The sequence below is a fragment of the Dermacentor silvarum genome, chromosome 11 (genome assembly GCF_013339745.2).
Source record: "Dermacentor silvarum isolate Dsil-2018 chromosome 11, BIME_Dsil_1.4, whole genome shotgun sequence".
NCBI lineage: Eukaryota > Metazoa > Arthropoda > Arachnida > Ixodida > Ixodidae > Dermacentor > Dermacentor silvarum.
The window spans coordinates 24,841,195-24,867,595 of record NC_051164.1 but is presented as its reverse complement, the minus strand read 5'-3'; the positions used below and the strand labels follow the sequence as shown (position 1 = coordinate 24,867,595).

Genomic DNA, 26,401 nt, shown 5'->3' with positions numbered 1-26,401 from the left:
TGCGGCAGTTGGGGAGTACGCGTATTCCTCAATTGGTAGGATTGTTAAAGCGTACCGCCCTGAAGGCCGCCTAGAAAACCTGCCCTGAAGTTACCGACCGAGAGCAACGACGCCCGACGAAGACGAACGCCTCTGCGAAGTACGACCCGGTTTTGACCGCGAAGGAGATTAGATATGACCTCGGCCTTAGCCCTATATATCACAAGCTCGGTGAGACGGCGCCTTCATGAAGGTGGCCTCCACAGCCACGTGCCGGCTTCGAAGTGACTGCTCTCCGGCATGAACAAAGCCAAACGGCTGGTATTTGCCCAGGAGCACCAGACATGAACTGCACAGAACTGTAGCAACGTCGTGTTCTCGGACAAGTCTATATTCACGACCCGATGGGACCTGCACCCGCGGATCTGAAGGACTACTAAAATAAGGTAGAATCGCTGGCCTCACCATTTTCTAGCACCTAAACTGGAGAATGAGACACCGAAGTAGTCAGTAATCTCGAAGCTACGATATAGTCATTACCGTGTTTACTCGAATATAGGTAGGCTCCTATGAATGAACTCGGCGAGAAAAAATAGATATAGTATTTGTAATATATATGGTCGCATACTTATATAATATATTTATATAATATAGATGGAGGCATATGGAAAACCAACTAGCCCAAGAATTAACTATTCTAGAATGTATTTCTCGTACATTGGGCCCTTCTTTTTGAGTGTATCCTCAGCAGTCTTCAGTGGCGCTTTTCTTTGTCTGCCTTTCTTGTGTCTGTGTTTTTTATTGCGCCAAGTTACTTGTTCAGAGATGTGAAAAGCCGGGAGGTTAACCGGAAGGTTTGCTACTCTGCACTACCCTACATCACTCGTCGAACGTTCCAGCGTAATCGCTGGTAACCGCCTATCTTCAGAAAGTACAACGAAATTCGTGTCGCACATATGCAATCAGATTACGAAAAGGTTCGGTGGCAAGAGACAGCGGATATAACTATCGATAGCATTAGAGCAACTTCCGATGTATGCAGGCGTGTCCTGCGCCGATCGATTACGTTTGCCATTTGCTAGCCGGTGAAAAACAGTCACGGGAGAAAGATAAACAAGTACACGTGTCAATATGTACGTGACTAGCATTGCCACCTGCCGACACAGCCGGCTTATACCTCGCAGTACCGGCTGCCGGTTCGAGCCCCGTCCCGACACACCAATTGGCGGTTTCTCGGTACTCCCAAAAAGTGTTCATTACTTGCGCCGCAAGCGCTCTGTCGGGCGTTCATACAGAGCACATGATTAGTAAATGATACATAGCGAAATAACAATGATTATGATCCTTCTGTATGTTCAATATTAATTATTAGACTTACCAGAAGAATAGGTACGCTGTGGCTAGAAGAAGCTCGAAAGGAAGCATCTCGGCCAGCGTCCAAAGCCGCTTCCCAGATCCGATCTCAAAGTGTGCATGCACTTCCTATGCGAGGACGTTGGTCTCAGGTTCCGCAGTTCAACAGCTGACGAGAATGTCCTAGAAATGTCCTTCGAATATGTGGCCTATAGTAGAGGCGAACGTATGAAGAAAATCAGAGCGATCCGTCGCACCTCACCAGTGCAGTTATCTATCTTTCTAACCTGTGACAAGTGTCGTATCTCGACGGGCACCATTACTCCTGCCCAGGCCTTCGGTTTGTGTGCACTCGCAAAGAAATTACACGCAACCAAGCTGCGGTTAATGTTAGTGACGCAGAATATATATTTACCATTGTGAAGTTAATCTTAAGTACGCTGTCAAACTTTCGCGTCATATTTTCTGTCATCGCGAAACAACATCCCTCAGAAAAAGAAACAGCACGAAGCGAGATTCAGGCACGCATGTGCGTGATCGCATAATTTATTTTCATATTTAGGGGGTTTTGTTTATGCAGGATCAAACTGATACCAGGGGGCAGCCACACGGTCAAGGTGCTCAGTGCAGCAGCCTTTATATTGCTCCTCCTTTCTTTTCTATACAGAGAAAAAAAATGGATTGATTGATTGTAAATATACCGGGTGTTTCACGTAGCTATAACCAAGCATTGAATTGAATTCTGGGGTTTTATGTGCCAGAAACATGATTTGATTATGAGGCACACAGTACGTAGGGGACTCCGGATTACTTTTGACCATCAGGTGATCTATAAAGTGATCTGGTATGCACTGGACACAAGGCGTTCTTGCATTTCGCCCCCATAGAAATGCAGCCGCAGTGGCCGGGATGCGTATCTTGCTTTCCGCGGATGATTGCACACGCGAGAGAGAAAGAAAGGAGGGCGAGGAGGATGGCACCGGCGGCACGCTTCCGTTTCAACGCCGGCTGTTGGAACGGAGAACACGCTGGACTGGTGGTTGACTGGGCACAACTGTGGCTGCTGTTAAGGGATCGATGGTATTGTAAATAAACGCATCACCGTTTTGATGATCCAAATAGAATCTCACTATCAGGGAGGGAGCAGTATGCCTGACTGGAGCAGTATTTTTTTTTTATTTTGGGTGTGGCTACGCTGCACTCCGCAACATCCCAACGAGCGCCGCTTCCCGTCGGTGCCCCGCACCGCGGCTTCGGCCGCGGCACCGGGGCACCACCGACCGCGCCGCCAAACAGAGAGGAAAAAAATAGAAAAGGTGATACCAAGAAAAAATATTACTCCATCTCCCGCTAAAGGGAGCCATGTGTGGATGCGAAGCATCAGGGAGATGGTTAGCTTGAGCGGGAGATGGTTTAGCGACAGCGGCCCGAGCGCTCATCGCGGCGCTGCACAGGAGAGAGAATAGAGAGTTTTAGTTTCACGTACGTGGAAGAGTTCGCGTACGTGGAGCGCCTACGTGGCTGAAATGCGCATGCGCAGAACGTGGAGGCCGCCCGCGCGTCTTGCGGACGCGCATGAAAACTTCGCGCTTGCGTTGCGTGCTCTACGTACGTGGCGGCCCGACGGGGCGCGCTCGCGAGTTACGAAACTATCGAGAGACAGCAGGTTTCAAGATGGCGGCAGACCAAGCGAACGCTCCGAGCAGTGATCCGCGCCTAAGATTTTCAAAAAATGACGAGTTAGATATACTTCGTGATGTTCGAGAGCGCAACCCATTCGAAGACATGGTGCGGTATCCAATGAGATGGACTGAAATCGCCGTGCGGCTGTCGGTGGCCAGGGGAAAGTGTTCAGGAGTCGAACTGTGCACGATCGCACAGACCTCCTGCTCACACAGTACGCTGACAAGGACAGCAAAAGCCTCCGCAGGTAAATAACCTTGCTACTTCAGTTGTGTGTTGCGCAAATAGATAGACGGTAAAGGTCAGTATATTTTTCGCACTTGCACGAGTACGCAAGTCAGGAACTGAGGAGGACTATGAAGAACAAGATCAGCTGCTCCAAGAACTTCTTGACATTGCAAGAGAAAACCACTACAGATATCGACGAATCCGAAAAACTTGTGGCAAACAGAGCTCTTCAGGTGGTGAAACTGCACGGCTTTCCAAGTCGGCGGCGTGCCGTTCCAGAGACGTTGCAGCTGCAGCCTACGCTGTGACATCGAGCAGCAGCAACAGCAGCGGTACCAACTTGGGTAATGCACGAAAATACGTGCTTGTAGCCTATGACTGTTTCCGATCAACCCGCAAATTAACCATTGCCCTTCACTATAATTTTATACGCCTGATACGTTTCCCTGTTCTTCACGTGACGTCTCTTGCATGTTTCAAAACATTATTTTTCTTGCTATTCGCACGACTGCAGGCACTGACAATGGGACACCGTCGCTGTTGTTTGATCATATGATCAGTGGCAATGGCGACACTGCGATCGTTCTGGACGAGCAGCAACAGCAAGTCCCCATGCCTGCACCCACCATCTGTGAGGAGCTCTCTGATGTAGCAGCCAGCCTTTCCCCGTCGTCACCAGCGGGTTCGGCCATCTTAGCGGACACTCGCAACACCGAGGAGCTGCAATTGGCACGAAACGAGCCAGTGCGGAACTACGGTAAACACTGTTTTTGTATAAGCCACCAAATGTAAGCATAGCGTTTTTAGAGTATGTGCTTTAATTAACATAAACAATTATTATCTGAAAGCTGTGTTGTATAATGTATAATGCACTTAATATATATTTTTTGTACAGGAAAACGAACCCAAGGTGGAAAGCAGGAAACGGCAGACTTCCAGTTTTTAGAGAAGAGGATGAAGCATGACGAATTTATGAAAGAAAAAGGCGTGAACGAGCGGAAGAACGCCGCATGGCAGCAGCTCAGCAGCAAGCTTTTCTTAAGCGTACTGTAGAACATTGTGACAAAAGTTAATAAATTAATTAAGTCTGCAAATTTGGCTAGTTCGTGGTACCGTGGCTCATGGTTGTGAATAAAGCTAACACAAAGGACAAAGAAACTGTCATTAGTTTCGTTTTTGTCTCTTGTGTAAGCGCTGTGTTTTATTCACTACCATTAATAAACGAAGCGTGTACTGCTGTGGTGAAAAACGCTTTAATAGTCACAGCAAACGTGAGAAAAACTGAATAAGCTGTTGCGCAACCACAAACTCTGGCGTGGAATATTTATCGAGCTCGAACACAACGGTGAAGTTGTTTTGAATAGTATGTTGCAGTTTTGCCACCGGGCAGCGATACCAAGATACTTCACTGCAAGGGCCCCAGGTACTCTTGCAATGAAGGTGGATGCAATCCAAAGTACAGCGACACTTGGCTGCCGTACAAACATGTATGGCAGTTTGCTAGGATAGTGCTGCATATATACATTTCAGCAACCTGCTGCTTGAGGAGTTTTGGGTTTTTTCTGAAGTCCAGAAAGGCAAATTCGCTAATAATCTTTGCGAAACCCCACTCGACTGCTTGCCGAACACGGCTCATGCCTTCGTTGAATAACAGCTGTGTGTATGCTTGGGAGGAGCGACTGTAGGGCTTCATGATAAGTGGTTTCAGGGGATACGCCGGGTCGCCATATATCACAAAATTGTGATTTTACACCAGCCTCTCCAACTTCTAATAAAGGCCACTGGATCGGAGTATTCCTGCATAAAAAAAACACGCATCGTACAAGCATAAAATAATCTCACTAGCGTGACTTGGTGTATGATAGCAACGCAACAAGCAACACAAGAAGACCTACCCGCATCATGTCGTCCTCCAGGATATGGACCGTCGACTTGGCACACTATGCCGTTTGGACACATAAGCGACTGATACTTTAAACAATGAACACGCTTGTGGCCAGAAAAGTCTGCTCGTTGATTCCATTTTGGGCGACAGATTGGGCGAGCCGTCCCGTCAATGAATGCCCAGCAATTGGGTAGCGGTGCGCCTTTGTTTTAGACAGCCTGCGATATGAAATAAATGTATTGCAACAAATCTTTAGTAATGTTTCTTTTAATAAAAAACAGATGCATTATGTGCACTGCATGGAGAAAAGGTTGTACATGCACAAAGTATGCGATATGAGGTCATTAGCTTTCGCTTTGTTAACACCGTTTCTACAAGAGGCTTCGTCATTCTGAAGACGGACAAATTAATGATATTGTTTGTTAATGATAATATTCTCTGTACCCCGAATAAGTGGTACGGTACCGCTGCGCCGGATAAGAAGTGCGGTGCTGCTGCTCGTTGTTGAAGCGTGGCCGGTTGGTGGGTGCAGATGGAAGCACAGCTCTATAATCGTCCACGTTCGCCGCATTAATAGAGGGTTGCCACGACGTAGCTGGTAGTCCGGGTTCGTTGCCTCGTGCGTCGCCGCTACCATAACGGCCGATTTCGTGGCACCGGAGGAGCTCTTCCCGAACTATCTGTCGTATTGTAGACGACAGATCGGATGGTGTGCTCGCGTCAACGCAGGCCAATGTCGGCACAGTAGCCAAACGGCCAAATTTCGGTGCCACGCGACGCATCTTCAGTGCTTCAAACGTGCGACAATGTTGGATGACGTCGGCCACAGATGTCAGGTTTTGTGACCGCCGCCGACCTTTCCGAGAACCTTCACGAGCGACGTACCAGTCAAATTATCAACCCTTTTCCGCGTCATGGCCTCCACGCCCGCCAACCAATCGTGGAATTCGCCAAGGTAGCTTCCGGAACCCGTCACCAGCCTCCGATCGCAGCTTAACGCCACCGCCTGCTCCACGTACTCGGCGGTCTCCATCGCCGCGGCGTCGCCGGCTATCCCCACCACTGGAATACTAGGCAGTGCGGCCGATGGGGGTGAGGTCGCTGGATACCGTTCGCTGCCAACCGACATTCCTCCGCCAGTTTTCATGCTGAAAAACAAAGTGCACGTGCTTGTTGACGATATACCTACAATGGCTCTTGTGGATACTGGGGCAACAATTTCCGTGATGAGCTTAAATTTTAAAGCCCTACTGGGACAAAAAGTGATGTTTTCTTGGGACAATATTTCCACGTTTCGTAGTGTTAGTGGTGACACGCTGTGCCCGATTGGTGTTTGTACTGCGGATGTGTGTTTGTGTGGCAAAGTATTTACCACTGAATTCGCCGTTATTCCTCGATCCACGCATGATGTTATTTTAGGCATCGATTTCTTGCAGGAGTGTGGTGCAACCGTTGACTGTCGAAGTGGGGAGCTTTCGGTACAGCGCGAGGTTATAACAGGACTCATGGAGAACTCGCCACGTGATGAAGGTGCCTTTTGTGTTTCGGAGGACATCGTCATTCCCCCACTATGCGCTGTATGCGTTCCGGTCATTTGCTTTGGTGCCAACCCCGCCACATTTGATGCCGCGACGGAGCCGCTTCATTCGGCCTGTGTAAAGAAGAACGTTTTGGTTCCGCATTGTTTAGTATCGGTAGTTGAAGGACACTCTGGATTATGGGCAATGAACTATGCGGCCCAGCCCATACTTCTCCCTTCTGGCATGAAGCTCGCTCTCTTCAAAGAAGAGACACCGGCGTTACTGGCTGTACTCGGAGCTGTAGACGAGTCCCTCGATCCCTGCCCATCGGACTCGAAACTACTTCAGATGGTAAGCAAGTCGCTCAGCACGAGTGAGCGCTACACGTTACTGGATGTTCTATCCAAGCACTCGCAAGTGTTTGACTTTTCGCAGACTGACACGACGTCCCAAATTCCGACATCTCGAGTACGCCATCGTATAAATACCGGATCAGCGCACCCTATACGACAGAAGCCGTACAGAGTATCCCCGACTGAGCGCAAGATAATTGGCGAGCAAGTTCAGGAAATGCTGAACAGAGGGATAATTCAGGAGTCCGCGAGTCCCTGGGCTGCACCTGTCATCCTCGTTAAAAAGAAAGATGGCAGTTGGCGATTCTGTGTTGATTATCGGCGGCTAAACAATGTTACCAAGAAAGATGTCTACCCACTTCCGCGTATAGATGATGCCTTAGACTGCCTTCATTCGGCTTCTTACTTTTCTTCTGTAGACTTGAGATCCGGCTACTGGCAAATCCCGATGCATGCCGAGGATAAGGAAAAAACAGCGTTCGTAACACCCGATGGACTTTTTGAATTCAATGTCATGCCGTTCGGCTTGTGCAACGCACCCGCCACCTTCGAACGATTCATGGATACTATTCTGCGAGGTCTAAAGTGGGAAATATGCATGTGCTACCTCGACGATGTTATTATTTTTGGACGCACATTTCACGAGCACAACACGCGTCTTGGTATTGTACTCAGCTGCATACAGAAGGCTTGTCTTGTGCTCAACTCTAAAAAGTGTCATTTTGGTGAGCGCCAAGCCTTGGTGTTGGGACATCTTGTGGACAAAGACGGCGTCAGGCCTGACCCTGCGAAGACAGAGGCTGTTGAAGCATTTGAACCACCTCAGTCCGTCAAACAACTTCGCAGCTTTTTAGGACTCTGCTCCTATTTTCGACGGTTCATTCCTCGATTTGCTGACGTCGCTTATCCCTTGACCAGCCTCCTGCACAAGAACGCCGCTTTCGAGTGGACGCCTGATTGTTCTGCTTCCTTTCGACAGCTGAAGTTTCTGCTGACGTCGCGACCAATCCTCCGACACTTCAATCCTTCCGCGCCAACAGAAGTCCACACAGATGCGAGTGGTGTAGGTCTTGGTGCTGTTCTGATTCAGCGCGTGGATGACAAAGAGCACGTCATCGCCTACGCAAGTCGGTCATTAAGCAAACCCGAGCGTAACTACACGGTGACTGAGCAGGAATGTCTTGCTGTCATTTTTGCGGTGCAGCGATTTCGGTCGTACCTGTATGGGCGTCACTTTACGATCGTTACAGACCATCATTCTTTGTGCTGGCTCGTGAATCTTCGCGATCCATCTGGACGCCTTGCACGATGGGCCCTGCGTCTGCAAGAGTACAGCTTCACTGTATCCTACAAGAGCGGCCGACGACATGCTGATGCCGATTGCCTTTCCCGGATGCCTCTTAGTACAACGGAATGCGACGCCGAAAGTTTCGATCACCTCATCGCATCCGTACACCGTGATTTCCCAGATGCCACAACCTTCGCAAGAGAGCAACGTGATGACCCGAGTTTAGAGCCACTTTTCTCTGCAGCGAAAGAGTCGACATCATGTAGTTTTTGTGTTCGGGATGGACTGTTGTATAAGAAGAATTTTTCCGCGATAGGTGCACAGTTTCTTCTGGTGGTGCCAGAAGCCCTCCGCTCTTCTGTTTTGCGCGTCGTGCACGATGATCCAACTTCAGGTCATTTAGGCTCCACGCGGACACTCCATCGAGCCAAAGAAAGGTTTTACTGGCCTCAAATGCGCAAGACCACGGAGACATACGTAGCCACTTGCGCCGAGTGTCAAAGTCACAAGAGACCTACTGCAGCTCCAGCCGGTTTCTTACAGCCTGTGGTGCCACCCAGTTCCCCCTTTGAGCAAGTCGGCATCGATCTCATAGGACCGTTCCCACGTTCTTCCACAGGCAACCGCTGGATCATAGTATGTGCCGACTACCTGACGCGGTTCTGCGAGACGGCAGCACTACCCTCTGCAACTGCAGGCGATGTTTCCCAGTTTATGCTACATTGCATTATACTTCGGCATGGTCCCCCTCGAGTGATCATTAGCGACCGTGGCCGTCAGTTCACAGCTGATGTTGTTGAAGAACTTCTACGTTTGTGCGCCTCCAACCTGCGACACTCAACGCCTTACCACCCGCAAACTAATGGGCTGACAGAACGCACGAACAGAACACTTGTGAACATGATTTCCATGTACGTAAGCTCGGACCATAAGAACTGGGACGACGTATTGCCGTTCGTCACATACGCATACAACACCGCGCAACATGAGACCACTGGATACAGTCCGTTTTTCCTGCTCTACGCTCGTCCGCCGAGGTACACTTTGGACACTATCTTCCCTTTTGGCAGTCACGACGACGCTTGTATCGCGGAAACTCTCTGCCGAGCAGAGGAGGCTCGGCGCATCGCTCGATTACGTACTCTAGCTTCGCAAAAGCAGTACAAATCCCGATACGATAGTCGACATCGGCAAGTCACTTACGAACCGGGTGACCTAGTGTGGCTATGGACTCCCGTGCGTAAACGCGGTCTATGTCAAAAACTGCTCGCTGACTATGGTGGACCGTTTATTGTGCTTGAACGTCTCAGCGAGGTGAATTATAGAATTGCGCGCCTCACTTCCAGTGGGAGACGGTCATCCAGGACCGACATCACGCATGTAGCCCGCCTGAAGCCGTTTATTCAACGAAAGCCCCACTGACTACTCGCCCGGAGGGCTTCGTCTGCGAGAGGAGCCATGTTACAGTGCGTCAAAGGTAGTGGAGCGGCAGCATCAGCAGCAACAACATTAGGAGAGCAGCGAGGAAGAGAAGGACGACGTGTAGTATCGGCACCCACTTGCCCTACGGCTTTCTGCAATAAACGCCTTCTACACACCCCGTAACAATATAAACAAAAATCATCGCCAGACTGAGTACCCTCCCCATTATTTTGTTATGGTCTCGTTCATGTGGTTGCAGAAGTATTTTTTGCACATGGTGGTTCTTCGGTGGCACATCTTCCTGTAACTTCATGCACATGCATATAAAGAGTTGCTATAGTGCAATCAGATGACCTATTACAAGTATTCGCTAAAGATGTACACATTATCCCAGCCTCTCAGGAGCAAGTTGTAGCTGTATATGATGGGCTAAGCTAAGTGCAAGTTGCAATCTTCGGCAGAAGTGCTAACTGCGCTGCTGTTCGCAATACACTTATAAGGATTTCTATAACTCATGAATAGAAACGCGGCACTGTCACTATAAAAAAAATTTACGATGCTATAATATGCGTGGAACTGCCCATATGACTAATGTGATTACGATCGTGGTTGCAGCGCTTAAATGTATAGCTCGATTTAAAAGAAAACCAGAAAATTGTGTGAAATGGAGGGCCACTTTAATTAACACGAACGTATCCCAGCCTAATTTTCCGATACCGTGAGAATTGCAACTGATGAAATTGGGTCGCCCTCTTACACATGTATATTAAATATAAAGTTGGCTTAGCTTTGCAAAGTCTTCAAGGCATGTAATAGATAGCCAGTCGTGGTCGTTGCAGTGGTCATAAGATGGCCAAACACACCTGTGATGTGCCTGATCACTTTGGAAGCTACACTCGATATTACTGAAGAGTGCCTACCGAAAATCGGTTCGAGGTCGTACCACCTATTCGGGTAAGCAAGTCGTCGAAGAGTGATGCACAAAGCCTCTCGACCAGACACATTCATGTTTTGTGCACTTCTCACTGACTCCGGTAGCAGCGGCGCCGACAGTAGCTCGTCAAAGTCCACCTTCTCAAACCTGAATTGCTGCCGGAAAAGTCCAGCTTCTGTTCTTGTTGTGTCAAGAAGTTCATTGCGCCAACGGTAGAGCAGCAGCTCCGACTCTCTGTTCCGCCTCATAAGATCCTCCACGTCGTCCAGCGAGCCACTTAAATACTGTCGCTCTGTCTCCGTCATGAGGAGGTCGTCCATTTCTGTCCAAGAGAGCATTGATAACAAACGCGGGTCACCAAGTACGCTGCGAGGCATTTTGCTGCTCGAAAGTAAGCGGCGACCATGCCACAAATACAAACTGCACAGTTCGCCTTGCAACAAAAGCACACTTCTGACTCCAACTCGGCTTGGACTTATTTGGCTGTAGTAGTGTCTTCGTCTGCCACCAGGGAGCACGAAAAAGCACGCGGAAGCATCCATCGTATGTATGCGAGAGCTCCACGCAGAGACTTCTGGCGCTGCTTCTGCGTACGTGAAACTATAAACGTAGCGGACGCGTGCTGCGCAATGTACGAAATATCCGGGCCCGAAACATACGGACCCGGCAGGAAACCAGCCTAACCCGGCTCATTTTTGCCCATTAGACCTTGAAACTAAACGAAGGATGGTCGAATTATCGATTATTGTGAAGATATTAGCCGAGCACACACTATCGCGATAGCAATTACATGGACATTGCAGGCGCAATTCTGCCGCCGGCATCGCCATCGCCGTGATGTTCCGTATAAAGTCAAAGGGCGATAACATCGACCCCGCGCGCCGTATGCTGTGTGTGCCAGTGAAAGCGTGCGAGGGTGAACCAACGATGGCGGCTGATTCTCGCGCGCGCAAGGGAGGAAACCGGGGACGAAGCGCGCCGCCTTCCGTCCCGCGCAAGGCACCGGGGGAATGGAGGGAGAGGGGTGGCGTTCTGCTGCGGTGGCGACTGCGCATGGCGTGGCCGCGCACCCGGGCCTTATCTTGAAAGCGATCTGCGACAGGGAGAGAGCGCGCCGAGTGCTGATAGCTTCGCGTGCGCTGTGTTCTCGCCGCTTAGTTCGCGTTGAAGCGAGAGGCAGCACGAAGGTCAATTCGCTCGCTGCTGCTCCCGCGCTTTCTCGCTCCAGTGTTTTGACAGCCAGTGTGCGCGGTCATCGAGTGAGATGTGTTCATGTTTGCTCGTGGGCGCCTGACACTATACTTGTTAATTTAGTTACCAAGCGAATGTTTACAAGTTTATACAGCCGATAACACTACTATCCTTACTTCTTATAGCTGTCTGTTAATTTTCTGTCGCAATCGATGCCTCGCCTTTCGGGCGATACTGCGACATTTTATTCGATTATTCGATATGTAACCAGCTATATACAATGAACAGAAAGGGAAACAGCGAGGAAGCAGGCGGGCAACTACCACCTAGACGGATGCAACGCCATGCATTCTCTTTGGAAACGAGGAAAGAGAAAAGAATTAGTAGATTATTGGCAAGAGGCTGATTGTAGTTGGTATTGAGTAAGGCTTTCTGCTGTAGTTGCGACACTCCCCCGCCCCCCAGAAAAATATGGAAATATAAAAAATTACATCCTCTGTTCACCGTGCTCGTGCGTTAACGTGTCACATACACGAACACACTACACGTTCGACAAGGTTGTGCATCCACATATCACGAAAGCTTAGGTGAACACTCTCGTGCTCACCACAATTTGTTTCACCTCGATTTTCAATATCACATAGTCTTGCAGCACACTATGATGGAACGCGCACCAATAAACCTGGTCTGAATGTACATGTAAATACACAAGCTTGTCTATTGGCTTTCACAAATGCCATATTATACTGCCACCAGAAGCTGTATGGCTCCCATAAATATAAATTGGTGACATGCAAGGGGTTAATGGGTCATGTGCAATCATGTTGTTACATGAGACATTCCATTTATTGCTTTAGTAGGCTTCATTTTATTGGCATGGTGCTCGCTATATATGCTGCTCTTTCGTCAAACTTGGCCCTTGCCCCAGAAAAATCTACAAATCATCATTAAGGGCGTGGATTTTTCCGTCGGCAATTTAGCCATCAATGACTCGCAATACTAACCAATTCGGACTCTTCTTTTGATTCGACACGCAGGATGTTAAGCACAGTGCATGTACAGGGTAGGCAATGTAGTCATTTTCCCATCGAGCTGGGATAAGTTGTACCGTATTTTCCGGACCATAAGTTAGAACTTCGTATAAGTCACTAACCTCCCCCCCCCCCTCCCACACACAATTTTTCGCGAGTTTCGAAGAAAGAAAATGTTATATAAATCGCCCCGGTGTATAAGACGCGGCTACTGATTTTAACTCGGTCATCATGATGAAACGCAATTATGCACCCTTGTACACCGATCATAAAATGTCATAAACTACAAGCTCCAGCAGAATAAAATCAGGCATAACCCATCTCACCATGACTGTCCACGGTAATGCGCTAGCATTGAATCATTATAGCCACACAATTTATTACCACATTCGACACGAGTTACGCATAAGGCGTGTACTGCAGCGGGACTCATCTTTCGCGCTTCCCTAAGAAAACTCGGCGCTACCTAGCGCCGCCGCCGCGAAGCTTGGTGTGGCGTCCGAAATGCACGGCGCACCGGTGCATGCGAACGCCGAGAAACGCCTATAATGCAATGGGATCCTCTGCCACGCCTCTTTGTAGACAATGTGCGCCATGTAGCGATGCTGCCGAGAAGTCCACACGTGTCCTCCTAGATGAGAAGCGTGCCGGGGCCTGCAACCGCTGAGAATTGTTCCGTCGCTTGCCGCACGCTCAGTGGCACATACTCAGTGACCCAAGTTGCCGAGAGGTTCAATGAAGAGCGGCACACACCCAGTGCGTTCACGGCACAGCTTGCTAAAGCGCTGGCGTGAAAGGCGTTCATTGAAAACAGCTGCAAACAGCGCTCGTTCCAGCTTTGGAGCGTTCGACCTGCGTGCAGCGCCGCTATTTCGCATTCCGACACTGCGCAGAACAGGAAAGTTCCGTTACAAGTGGTTCAATTCGTTTCGTTGTCGCGAATTTGCACTAATACAAGTGACGTTGCCAAAACGAAACCCTCGCTATTTTTTTTTTTTTTGGAAACATGTTGGAAGAAAGTCAACTTGATCCGATTGGTTGTTATTCACTTCTCACGTTTCACCAGGGTTTGAGAATTCCTACGGGCGGCAGGCGTCTGCTGTGTTACCAAGCCTGGACCCTACCTCGAAAACTGCGTACTGCGATCGCGAAGAAGCACTTGCCATCATACGCAGAGGACCTTATCACACGTATCAGCTAACTACAAAAAGAAAGGTGGACCCCGTCTCCCAAACGGAACTCTCATTTGTTTTTACCCCGAGAAGCACTGACCAGGTAACTTTACAGTTTGTAGCATCGTTCTATCAGTGCATAATATCCGTATTTAGCTTCTGAAAGTACGGTAGACGTTACTACCTATATATTGTGAGATGCTACATGTGATATACTACAACACGAGTCGCAGTGCGGAGTTGCCTATGTCGGTCGAAAACAGTCAAGTATCGTAAGCGTACCCTTGGAGCAACGCCGCAAACACGTGCTTGCACCTTTCAGAGGCCCGCGAGGCACGACCACCTCCCTTTTTTTTAAACGTCGGGCTCGCTTGAAAGGCCCTTTGTCCTTAAAAAAAATCTGATGAAAAAAAAAAGAAATCGGAAATTTGCACGCACAGCGCAACTATTTACACAATTTCATCGCTGAAATCCTAGAGACTGATCTAAATAAGCTGGTCGGCAGAAAGGACTCTTTCGGCTTCGGCGAAACACAAACGAGAAACGTGAGCGTATTGCCGAGCGAAAGAGCCGCCGTGAACCTGGATGTCGTAGCCAGCTTTGTTTATTTGGAAAGTGTTGCCTGCACAAGTAACGGATTCCGGAGTTACCAATTGCTCTAATGCTATTCGCATTACCGTTCAGAGTCATCGTGGGGTGAGTGCTGCCGTAATTTTTTAATTCGTGGTTGGTCTTGCTATTCGTGCAGCATTACTTCGCTTGCCAATCTTTTGAACTGCACTTGTCAGTGTAGTTTACATCATTGTATCGCATCACTGCCCTTACTCAGTGCAGCACTTTAGGTATGCAAGGCATTCCGGAAAAATATTGTCTAAAAATAAATAAATAAATTTTACTCAGCTTCCTTTCTAGGTCGAGTCCTTCTATTCACGTCCGAATAGCAATAAAGTTTCACATATTTTCAAACATAATAAGCTCATGCGTTGATCACGAATACTGCGCGTGTTGAGCGCTACGGTGGTGCGCTTATGCGAGGCGGTCTTACACAGTTGTGAACGTGTAAATACCCTCCTATAAAATTACGCCTGAGTCTTCATTCCTTCCCAAGGTTAGGGGAATGATTAACCGGCATGGTGAGGGGCATTCACTTTGTGTTTTTATATTTCGGTTATGAAACATTCCTAGAGATTGTTCCTGTTCATGTCGTGGCTTTCACGTAATTCTACTTCATGAAAGCGGCTGTATCGACAATAAGCTTGTTCTGCCCACTGCTCCCACTGCGCCCTAATGAAAAGAATGGAACTGTTCCAGGCGTTTAGATTGTTGGATGTAAGGCCCTCAGTTGCGGCTGCGTCACCATGCCGCCAAGTGCACTGGTTACTTAAAGCTATAGGAACGCGTGTAACAAGAGATGTAAATATGACAGACGCAATGATGGTAAAGTGGGCTATTGGGGACCACACTTACCAGACGACTTCCAGTATAACTGCACTATTCGTGTCCGAGGTGGCTCGTTGCGTTACGTTCAATACAGTTTACAACGCCAGAGTCGGGATGCAGTTTGCATCGTCGGCGCACCTGCAGACGTCGAGCGGCATCAAAACATATCGTACGCAAGAGACGCGTTATAAAAAAGGGTGACACTTTCATGCTAAACATGCCATGAGTCAGTGGCTACTCAGTCCTCTGTTTTATCGATGGAATGCTAACTATGCAGCAATACAGCTTTGTCGCGCAACAGCGTACCTTAGTGCGCGTTAATTTCATTTTCAGTTTTCCCTTGGTCAGCCACTGTAGTCTGAAGTCCACAATATTTCGATTAAGGACAACAAGAAAATGCTGATACGATCAAAGAGGTTCGCCTAAGGTAGGTGTTGAAAAAGGCTGCGTCCTTCAGCTAAAAACACTGTAAATGCATGTTCTTATAAGAAAGCAATCAATCAAGCGATGAAAGTGTTTTTCGTAAAGCTATTTTATTATCGGTAATAAAGGTAGTGAAATGCGATTACCATGGGTAGGTAAATATAAATATGATAGACAGTTATATTGATAAAAGTATAACTCCTTCACACGCTACCTCATACTAAAGAATTTAAAAGAATTGTACCGTGCTGATGTTAACAAAAGAAAAGAAAACTAAGAATGTTACCGTGTTAACGTAAATAAAAGGGAAGAAAAAGTTGACAGTCACTTTACCATACGCTAATCAGGATGAAGGTGAAAGCCTCCGCGCTAACGAGACATTCATTCAATTACTTTGAAATCTCATTCCAATGCGTTGTTACTTACTATACTTTTTTGTCCTCACTTGTTTGTCTCTTTACTTGTTCTCTTTTTCGGTCGCCTAGACATCGCCACTGGTTCTGCGGGGTTAATGGCACATTGTAACGGTCATGGCTTTCTCTCTCTTTTGTCTTTGCGCCCGTCTACTTTCTTGTAGCGCAGGCATAATGAGAAGGACACGAAAAGGCACCTTAGACAAACACAGAGCACTACCTTTCAACAACAGATTTAGTTCCATTTCTCACAGGCGGCCTTATACTCCTGGAAACGTCCTAGGACATTTGTTCGGTACATTGCTCGGCAAATATGAACAAAACCGGGAAAACCAAGAGCGGGCACTTTTGTGGCCAGACTGATTAGAAGGGCGTCCGTTCGACGCGAACACAGGTAACAGAGCTCTGTTATTGATAAATAAATTAATGGTTTCCTGGCACAGGCGTCACCAAACGTGGCTACGTTCGCAGCTTCCATAGTCATTTCGAACTTGCTTCTACTCATGAGAACATTTTCCTTAATGCGCCTGAGACTGCAGCTGAGACGTAAGCTGAAGTTTGGTGCCTTATCGCCGGATGGTCGTCGGATGTTTTCAACCCATGAGCAATGTAAGGCTTTCGCTTTAATAACATTAAGTATGAAACCATGTTGATATAGTAACGCCGCGAGAAACAGGGGCTGAAGAGGAATACGATGACGGTCTATGGAGCGAGCGGCAGGTCGGTTTTGAGGCATTCCCGCCTGTGCAATTTCTACAATCAATAGACCACTTCTGTCGTTCCACCGCTTTACTATGCTAAGAAAAAGAATCTTTGAATTTTCCTTTCGCCAAATTGGCCTGGATCTGTTATACTTTCATTAGGAGCTTCGACCATTCGGTATAGGCAAAGGAATGTTTGCCGTGCAGTCCAAGAATTAATTATTGTTTGCAAGTGATTAGACTGCTAAATCTGCTTCCTTTATCATTATTACTTTTAGCGTATTCAAATTTAGACTACTTCATTCATTGCGTTGGACCTATCACACTTATTTTACTAGTTCGCACAAAATTTCGAGTGAAAATTATCTTATATATTAGTTAAGCCGTATTCATCCTATTACACATGTTATTCTTTCATCACGCGAGATATCTGCTTCTTCAGAATTCACCGTAAATGTCTTCGAACGACGCTTAACATCAATTTTGCCTAATGGGCACTTAAGGCCTCCCATTGCGGATGACTTTGTGGAAGTCGCAGTGTCTAAGCTTTCGAATATAAATATCTGTTGGCCTGCCTCAGCCCAAGGTCCTGATGGCATTTTCACTGAGATGCTAACCATGTTTGCAATATCTCCTCAAGACCTTCTGAACACGGTGAAATATTCTGTAAAAAAAAAAAAAAATCACCGACGACTACGGTACTCCCTAATGCGAAATTTGGGCGCAGCTGTATACGTGTTTTTCATTTCGCGGTATATTGGCTGGCGCGGACAATCGGTCTCGTGCGGCACGTTGCAAACGAAGCGAAGTGTAGCGCGACTGCCTCGCTAATCTGGAGATTGCGATAGCGTCACCCAGCGCTACCCAGATTGTCACCCAGATTGCGTCACCCAGCGCGTGGGTGACGCGTAAGCGCGAGTCACTGAAGCCGCCGCCGACAGACCTCCGAGATTCCCAGACGACGAGCGCTATACTCTGGCGCCATCTCGTAGCCACCGTCGCTGCACTACGCTCTTCTTCTCAATCTTTCGCCATACCCTCCTCCACTTTCCGCCTCATGGTTCCGCTGCACCCTCCTCTCCGCTTTTCTCCTCACGTCTCTTCGCTTTTGCCACTTTTTTTTCGTCCCCCGCCGAGCGCCGCGTTCGCTCTCATCTTTCGCTGCGCTCGTTCGCTTGGTTACGCCGACCATCGCCGCAGCTATGTGCGCGGGCGGAAGACCTGCGCTCTAAAAACTTGGAGGACGCTTAAGCTTCGCGTTTAAGAGTGGAACGCGAAAGTCTTGCGCTAGCTGATTCCTACTTGAGCCTGCAAATTACCTCATGTCATCACCCCACCAAACTTTCCGCCGTCCTCGACTGTGCTTATCTTCCCTTGGCATCCGTTCTGTAACTCTAATGGTCCACCGGTTATCTGCCCTATGCATGGCCTGCCCAGATCTATTTCCTTTTACAGCGCAGCTGTCTATGACTAGGATCCCGGCGATTTCTGCTAGCGGAATATCGACAGAAAACAATGGTTAACCAATCCCGACGGCAGTGCAGGGCACATTAATGGTTTATGCCCGTGTAAGGCATAAGCTACAAGCAGTGACTTATCGCAAGCAAAAAGGGCTTTGCGTTTAGAGTTTCTACGTAACAGAATTATGTTTACTCGTATATTCAAATTAAACTCCGACGCTATCATGCCTGTAGGTTGCGTGTGTGTCGTACTTTAAGAGTTTTCTGACGCGTTTTTGCTTTGAGAAATCCAATTAGTTCAGTAACGCCTATGCGTCACGCGGAGGGCCTGCGCGGTTCGGAATGATTTTTCTCATACGACGACACCGAATTTTCTGCGACAGGGGGCCCTGAAGGCTATCGCGTTAAACCATGGAGGAGGAAGGCGTTGCCCAAGAGTTCACTGTTTTCGCCGGCGTGAAATCGGCCTAGAGGCTTACCAAGCAGCACAAGACATTCTTTGATACGCCACCTACCCCATGTGCTCCCGGCACATCACACCTTTCTGCTTTGAGCCTCTGCGGCGAAAAATTCTTTGAACGACCGACGGTTACCCGTCTTATCTAATAATTAGGACACGAAAGACGACGGCCCTTACCAATCGAGTGACTTTGTATATTCTTATAAAAGGACTGAACTATTCAAGCGGTATTTCATACTGGATCAGCCATGCTATGCATATCTCTGGCAGAGTGTATTCCAAGTTCTTCTTTTCCTTTCTGGGGTTTTACGAGCCAAAACCAGTTCTGATTATGAGGCACGCCGTAGTGGAGGGCTCCGGATTACTTTTGACCAGCTGGGTTTCTTTAACGTGCACTACAACGCTTCAAATAGTTACCATGTCTGACAAAGGCATGTCGCAGTCACAAGTTGCGGCAGTTGGGGAGTGCGCGTATTCCTCAATTGGTAGGATTGTTAAAGCGTACCGCCCTGAAGGCGCCTAGAATACCTGCCCTGAAGTTACCGACCGAGAGCAACGACGCCCGACGAAGACGAACGCCTCTGCGAAGTACGACCCGGTTTTGACCGCGAAGGAGATCAGATATGAGCTCGGCCTTAGCTCTATATATCACAAGCTCGGTGAGACGGCGCCTTCATGAAGGTGGCCTCCACAGCCACGTGCCGGCTTGGAAGTGACTGCTCTCCGGCATGAACAAAGCCAAACGGCTGGTATTTGCCCAGGAGCACCAGACATGAACTGCACAGAACTGTAGCAACGTCGTGTTCTCGGACAAGTCTATATTCACCACCTGATGGGACCTGCACCCGCGGATCTGAAGGACTACTAAAATAAGGTAGAATCGCTGGCCTCACCATTTTCTAGCACCTAAACTGGAGAATGAGACACCGAAGTAGTCAGTAATCTCGAAGCTACGATATAGTCATTACCGTGTTTACTCGAATATAGGTCGGCTCCTATGAATGAACTCGGCGAGAAAAAATAGATATAGTATTTGTAATATATATGGTCGCATACTTATATAATATATTTATATAATATAGATGGAGGCATATGGAAAACCAACTAGCCCAAGAGTTAACTATTCTAGAATGTATTTCTCGTACATTGGGCCCTTCTTTTTGCGTGTATCCTCAGCAGTCTTCAGTGGCGCTTTTCTTTGTCTGCCTTTCTTGTGTCTGTGTTTTTTATTGCGCCAAGTTACTTGTTCAGAGATGTGAAAAGCCGGGAGGTTAACCGGAAGGTTTGCTACTCTGCACTACCCTACATCACTCGTCGAACGTTCCAGCGTAATCGCTGGTAACCGCCTATCTTCAGAAAGTACAACGAAATTCGTGTCGCACATATGCAATCAGATTACGAAAAGGTTCGGTGGCAAGAGACAGCGGATATAACTATCGATAGCATTAGAGCAACTTCCGATGTATGCAGGCGTGTCCTGCGCCGATAGATTACGTTTGCCATTTGCTAGCCGGTGAAAAACAGTCACGGGAGAAAGATAAGCAAGTACGCGTGTCAATATGTACGTGACTAGCATTGCCACCTGCCGACACATCCGGCTTATACCTCGCAGTACCGGCTGCCGGCTCGAGCCAGGTCCCGACACACCAATTGGCGGTTTCTCGGTACTCCCAAAAAGTGTTCATTACTTGCGCCGCAAGCGCTCAGTCGGGCGTTCATACAGAGCACATGATTAGTAAATGATACATAGCGAAATAACAATGATTATGATCCTTCTGTATGTTCAATAGTAACTATTATACTTACCAGAAGAATAGGTACGCTGTGGCTAGAAGAAGCTGGAAAAGAAGCATCTGGGCCAGCGTCCATAGCCGCTTCCCAGATCCGATCTCAAAGTGTGCATGCACTATCTATGCGAGGACGTTGGTCTCAGGTTCCGCAGTTCAACAGTTGACGAGAATGTCCTAGAAATGTCCTTCGAATATGTGGCCTATAGTAGAGGCGAACGTATGAAGAAAATCAGAGCGATCCGTCGCACCTCACCAGTGCAGTTATCTATCTTTCTAACCTGTGACAAGTGTCGTATCTCGACGCGCGCCATTACTCCTGCCGAGGCCTTCGGCTTGTGTGCACTCGCAAAGCAATTATACGCAACCAAGGTGCGGTTAATGTTAGTGACGCAGAATATATATTTACCATTGTGAAGTTTATCTTAAGTACGCTGTCAAACTTTCGCGTCATATTTTCTGTCATCGCGAAACAACATCCCCCAGAAAAAGAAACAGCACGAAGCAAGATTCAGGCATGCATGTGCGTGATCGCATAATTTGTTTTCATATTTCGGGGGTTTTGTTTATGCAGGATCAGATTGATACCAGGGGACAGCCACGCGGTCAAGCTGATAGGTGCAGCAGCCTTTATATTGCTCCTTTCTTTTCTATACAGAGAAAAAAAATGGATTGATTGATTGTAAATATACCGGGTGTTTCACGTAGCTATAACCAAGCATTGAATTGAATTCTGGGGTTTTATGTGCCAAAAACGTGACTTGATTATGAGGCACGCCGTACGTAGGGGACTACGGATTAATTTTGGCCATCAGGTGATCTATAATGTGATCTGATATGCACTAGACACAAGGCGTTCTTGCATTTCGCCCCCATAGAAATGCGGCCGCAGTGGCCGGGATGCGTATTTTGCTTTCCGCGGATGATTGCACACGCGAGAGAGAAAGAAAGGAGGGCAAGGAGGATGGCGCCGGCGGCACGCCTCCGTTCCAACGTCGGCGGTTGCAACGGAGAACACACTGGACTGGTGGATGACTGGGCACAACTGTAGCTGCTGTTAAGAGATCGATTGTATTCCTAAATAAACGCATCACTGTTTTGATGATCCAAATCCCAAATCCCTATTGGGATTGACAGTATGTATAAATAAATAGAATCTCACTATCAGGGAGGGAGCAGTATGCCTGACTGGAGCAGTATTTTTTTTTATTTTGGGTGTGGCTACGCTGCACTCCGCAACATCCCGACGACAGCCGCTTCGCTTCGGTGCCCCGCACCGCGGCTTCGGCCGCGGCACCGGGGCACAACCGACCGCCCCGCCAAACAGAGAGGAAAAAATAGAAAAGGTGATACTAAGAAAAAATTACTCCATCTCCCGCTAAAGGGAGCCACGTGTGGATGCGAAGCAGCGGGGAGATGGTTAGCTTGAGCGAGAGATGGTTTAGCGGCAGCGGCCCGAGCGCTCATCGCAGCGCTGCACACGAGAGAGAATAGAGAGTTTTAGTTTCACGTACGTGGAAGAGTTCGCGTACGTGGAGCTGCTACGTGACTGAAATGCGCATGCGCAGAACGTGGAGGCCGCCCGCGCGTCTTGCGGACGCGCATGAAAACTTCGCGCTTGCGTTGCGTGCTCTACGTACGTGGCGGTCCGACGGGGCGCTCTCGCGAGTTACAAAACTATCGAGAGACAGCAGGTTTCAAGAGGGCGGCAGACCAAGCGAACGCTCCGAGCAGTGATCCGCGCCTAAGATTTTCAAAAAATGACGAGTTAGATATACTTCGTGATGTTCGAGAGTGCAACCCATTCGAAGACATGGTGCGATATCCAATGAGATGGACTGAAATCGCCGTGCGGCTGTCGGCGGCCAGGGGAAAGTGTTCAGTGCTCGAACTGTGCACGATCGCACAGACCTCCTGCTCACGCAGTACGCTGACAAGGACAGCAAAAACCTTCGCAGGTAAATAACCTTGCTACTTCAGTTGTGTGTTGCGCAAATAGATAGACGGTAAAGGTCAGTATATTTTTCGCACTTGCAGGTCAGGAACTGAGGAGGACTATGAAGAACAAGATCAGCTGCTCCAAGAACTTCTTGACATGGCAAGAGAAAACCACTACAGATATCGACGAATCCAAAAAAACTTGTGGCAAACGGAGCTCTTCAGGTGGGGAAACTGCACGGCTTTCCAAGTCGGCGGCGTGCCTTTCCAGAGACGCTGCAGCTGCAGCCTACGCTGTGACATCGAGCAGCAGCAACAGCAGCGGTACCAACTTGGGTAATGCACGAAAATACGTGCTTGTAGCCTATGACTGTTGCCGATCAACCCGCAAATTAACCATTGCCCTTCACTATAATTTTATACGCCTGATACGTTTCCCTGTTCTTCACGTGACTTCTCTTGCATGTTTCAAAAAATTATTTTACTTGCTATTCGCATGACTGCAGGCACTGACAATGCGACACCGTTGCTGTTGTTTGATCATGATGTTACGGTGAACGGAAAGAAGAAGGTGACGCGAACGAGAGGAAGACGAAGTCTCTGGCCGTTGCCTGAACGCCATATTTCTTCGCTTGTAAATATACATCCTTCTACACTCGTGGGCCTGCTTTCTTCCTGCAACATTTTGGTGGAGGTACTGGGTACAATCACGGAACTTCGCAGTGGACGTCATCTACCTGCCACCACAATGGCAGATCAACCGACACAACCGACAACGCCTCAGCAGTCCACGCCAACGGTCATCCTCACTCATCTGCGGGACCCGGGGACATTTTGTGGCACGGACAACACCGACGTCGAGGACTGGCTTGCGATGTATGAACGAGTGTGCGACAACAACAGGTGGGGTCCAACAATGATGCTAGCAAACCTCATGTTTTATCTGAAAGGAACTGCCAAGCAATGGTACGATACGCATGAAGCTGACCTAACAAGCTGGGATGTCTGCAAAGAAAAAATGCGTGACCTGTTTGGCAGACCTGTCGGTCGTCAGTTGGCAGCAAAAAAAAAAAAAAGAACTTGCATGCCGCGCTCAGACGTCCACAGAATCCTATGTCGTGTACATACAGGATGTGCTGGCTCTCTGCCGCAAGGCTGATAACACCATGACCGAGGCGGACAAGATTGGTCATATACTAAAAGGTATTGCAGACGACGCCTTCAATCTCCTGATGTGTAAGGATTGTGCCACTGTGGATGCAATTATAAAGGAGTGCCGGCGCTTCGAACAAGCGAAAGGCCGCCGCGTCCCTCAACATTTCGACAGGCTGCCCAATACCGCCGCGACATCTTCGTGCGCAGACCCGCCGCGGTTCGTTCAGCCGACAGGATCAGAAGATCTAACGCGTATCGTTCGCCGTGAGCTTGAGGCCATGGCTCCGGCTCCAATTCGTTCCGACTGTCGGGAAAGTGTGCCCGCTATCTCGCTTATACAAGCGGTCGTTCGGGAAGAAATAGCGAGTTGGGGCATTCCATCTCTCTGCTCGGTCCGCCATACGAACACCTACCAGATTTCTCCGGCCGCTCGCTCCCAGACGCAAAGCTTCCCGCCACTCCGCCGCTACCCCGCTGACTGGCGCACACCGGATGACAGACCCATCTGTTTTAATTGTTCCGGTATTGGGCACATCGCCCGTCATTGCCGTAATCGCTGGTCGTCGTCTCCTCGGTGGTCGTCTCCGAGTCACTACCGCCAAGTACCAGACAATCGCACTTTCTCGCCCTACACGCCGCCTCGGAACATCAACGCCGACAGTGCTCCACCAAGATCCAGCCGCTCCCCGTCTCCGCAAGGCCGTCGGTCCCGTTCGCCTCTCGTTCACCGCTCTTCGTCCCCATCTGCAACCGGTCGCTTCCCTTCGGGAAACTAGGCGGTGCAGCTCCCGGAGGTGAAGCTGCAACTCCGACCCGGCCCACAAATCCTCTGTTGACCCTGCCTACACGTGGAAACCTATTGGATATTGAAGTTGATGGTGTTCCTGTCAGATCTCTCGTTGACACAGGAGCGCAACTTTCAGTTATGAGCGCTGCTCTCCGCCGAAGGCTCAAAAAGGTTCTGACTCCCGCCGTACCGTGCACTGTGCGAGTCGCCGATGGGAGTACTTCACCTGTTCTTGGAATGTGCACAGCACGTGTGACCATTGCGGGCCATTATAGCGTTGTTTTATTTATCGTCCTCGAGCACTGTCCACACGACCTAATTGTCGGCCTCGACTTCCTTTCGAAACACTCTGCCCAAATTGACTGTTCCGCAGGTGTTGTACAGCTGGATCTGCCGCTTCCTGCCGACGCAGACGCAACAACTTGTGCTTCAGCCCGCTTATGTTCTGCTGAGTTTGCACGGCTGTCTCCACAGGCGGCTACCAATGTCCTCCTGACGCCCTGTCCTCCCGTACCTGATGGCGAGTACGTCGTGTCTCCGCTTACTGACGTGGTTTTGTCACGAAATATTGCCCTACCGAGCACCTTAATCCGGATCCTCGAAAACTGCGCTCGGGTGCCCATCCTCAATTTTGGATTTTCGACGCATGTGCTGCCACTCGGCATTGCCGTCGCACTTATCACTCCTTTGGATGAATTTGAGATTTCTTCTTTGGCCTCCGAATCCTTCCTAAGTACCAACGCACCTTTGTCACCCATTCCTTCGTGCTCGACGCCTGCGGACGATGTTTGTAAGATGATCGCCCCTGACCTTCCTTCCAAGCAAACAACAGCTCTTCGTCACCTCCTGTCATCTTATCGGGATATCTTTGATTTGGACGACCGTCCACTTGGTCAGACATCTGTTGTCACGCATCGCATCAACACCGGTGACGCCAGCCCCATTCATAGGCGGCCATATCGTGTTTCCGCAACAGAAAGGGCCATAATCCAGAAAGAGGTCGACAAGATGATGGACAAGGACATCATTGAACCTTCCAGTAGCCCGTGGGCATCACCGGTTGTCTTAGTAAAGAAAAAAGACAACTCGTGGCGCTTCTGCGTTGACTACCGTCACCTCAACAAGATAACAAAGAAGGATGTTTATCCCCTGCCTCGCATTGACGACGCTCTTGACTGCCTTCACGGATCCCAATACCTTTCATCAATTGACCTCCGCTCCGGGTATTGGCAGATTAGCGTCGACGAGATGGACCGCGAGAAAACCGCCTTCGTCACACCGGACGGTCTGTACCAATTTAAAGTCATGCCCTTTGGATTATGCAATGCGCCAGCTACATTCCAGCGCATGATGGACTCTCTGCTGCGCGGCTTGAAGTGGTCTACATGCCTCTGTTACCTCGACGATGTGATTGTCTTTTCGTCGAACTTTGAGAGCCACCTGAGGCGCCTCACGACCATACTCTCCGTGTTTCGCAGGGCTGGCCTTCAGCTAAACTCCTCCAAGTGCCATTTCGGTCGCCGTGAAATTACCATGCTCGGCCATCTCGTAAACGCCGCCGGAATCCAACCTGATCCACAGAAAGTCCACGCTGTGCGCAATTTTCCTGTACCTTGTTCAACAAACGATGTCCGTAGTTTTCTGGGCTTATGCTCTTATTTCCGACGATTTGTGAAACAATTTGCCGACATCGCTCGCCCTCTCACTGACCTTCTTAAGAAAGATGCCTCTTTCTCTTGGGGACCACTGCAGGAGCAAGCATTCTCTACCCTGATCGAGCGGCTTACAACCTCCCCGA

The 26,401-nt window shown here is 48.8% G+C and overlaps 1 pseudogene; it reads right to left on the bottom strand.

The window, feature by feature from the left end:
* Positions 1 to 4,648: 4,648 nt before the first annotated feature.
* Positions 4,649 to 10,947, bottom strand: LOC125941268 (uncharacterized; annotated as a pseudogene).
* Positions 10,948 to 26,401: the final 15,454 nt, after the last annotated feature.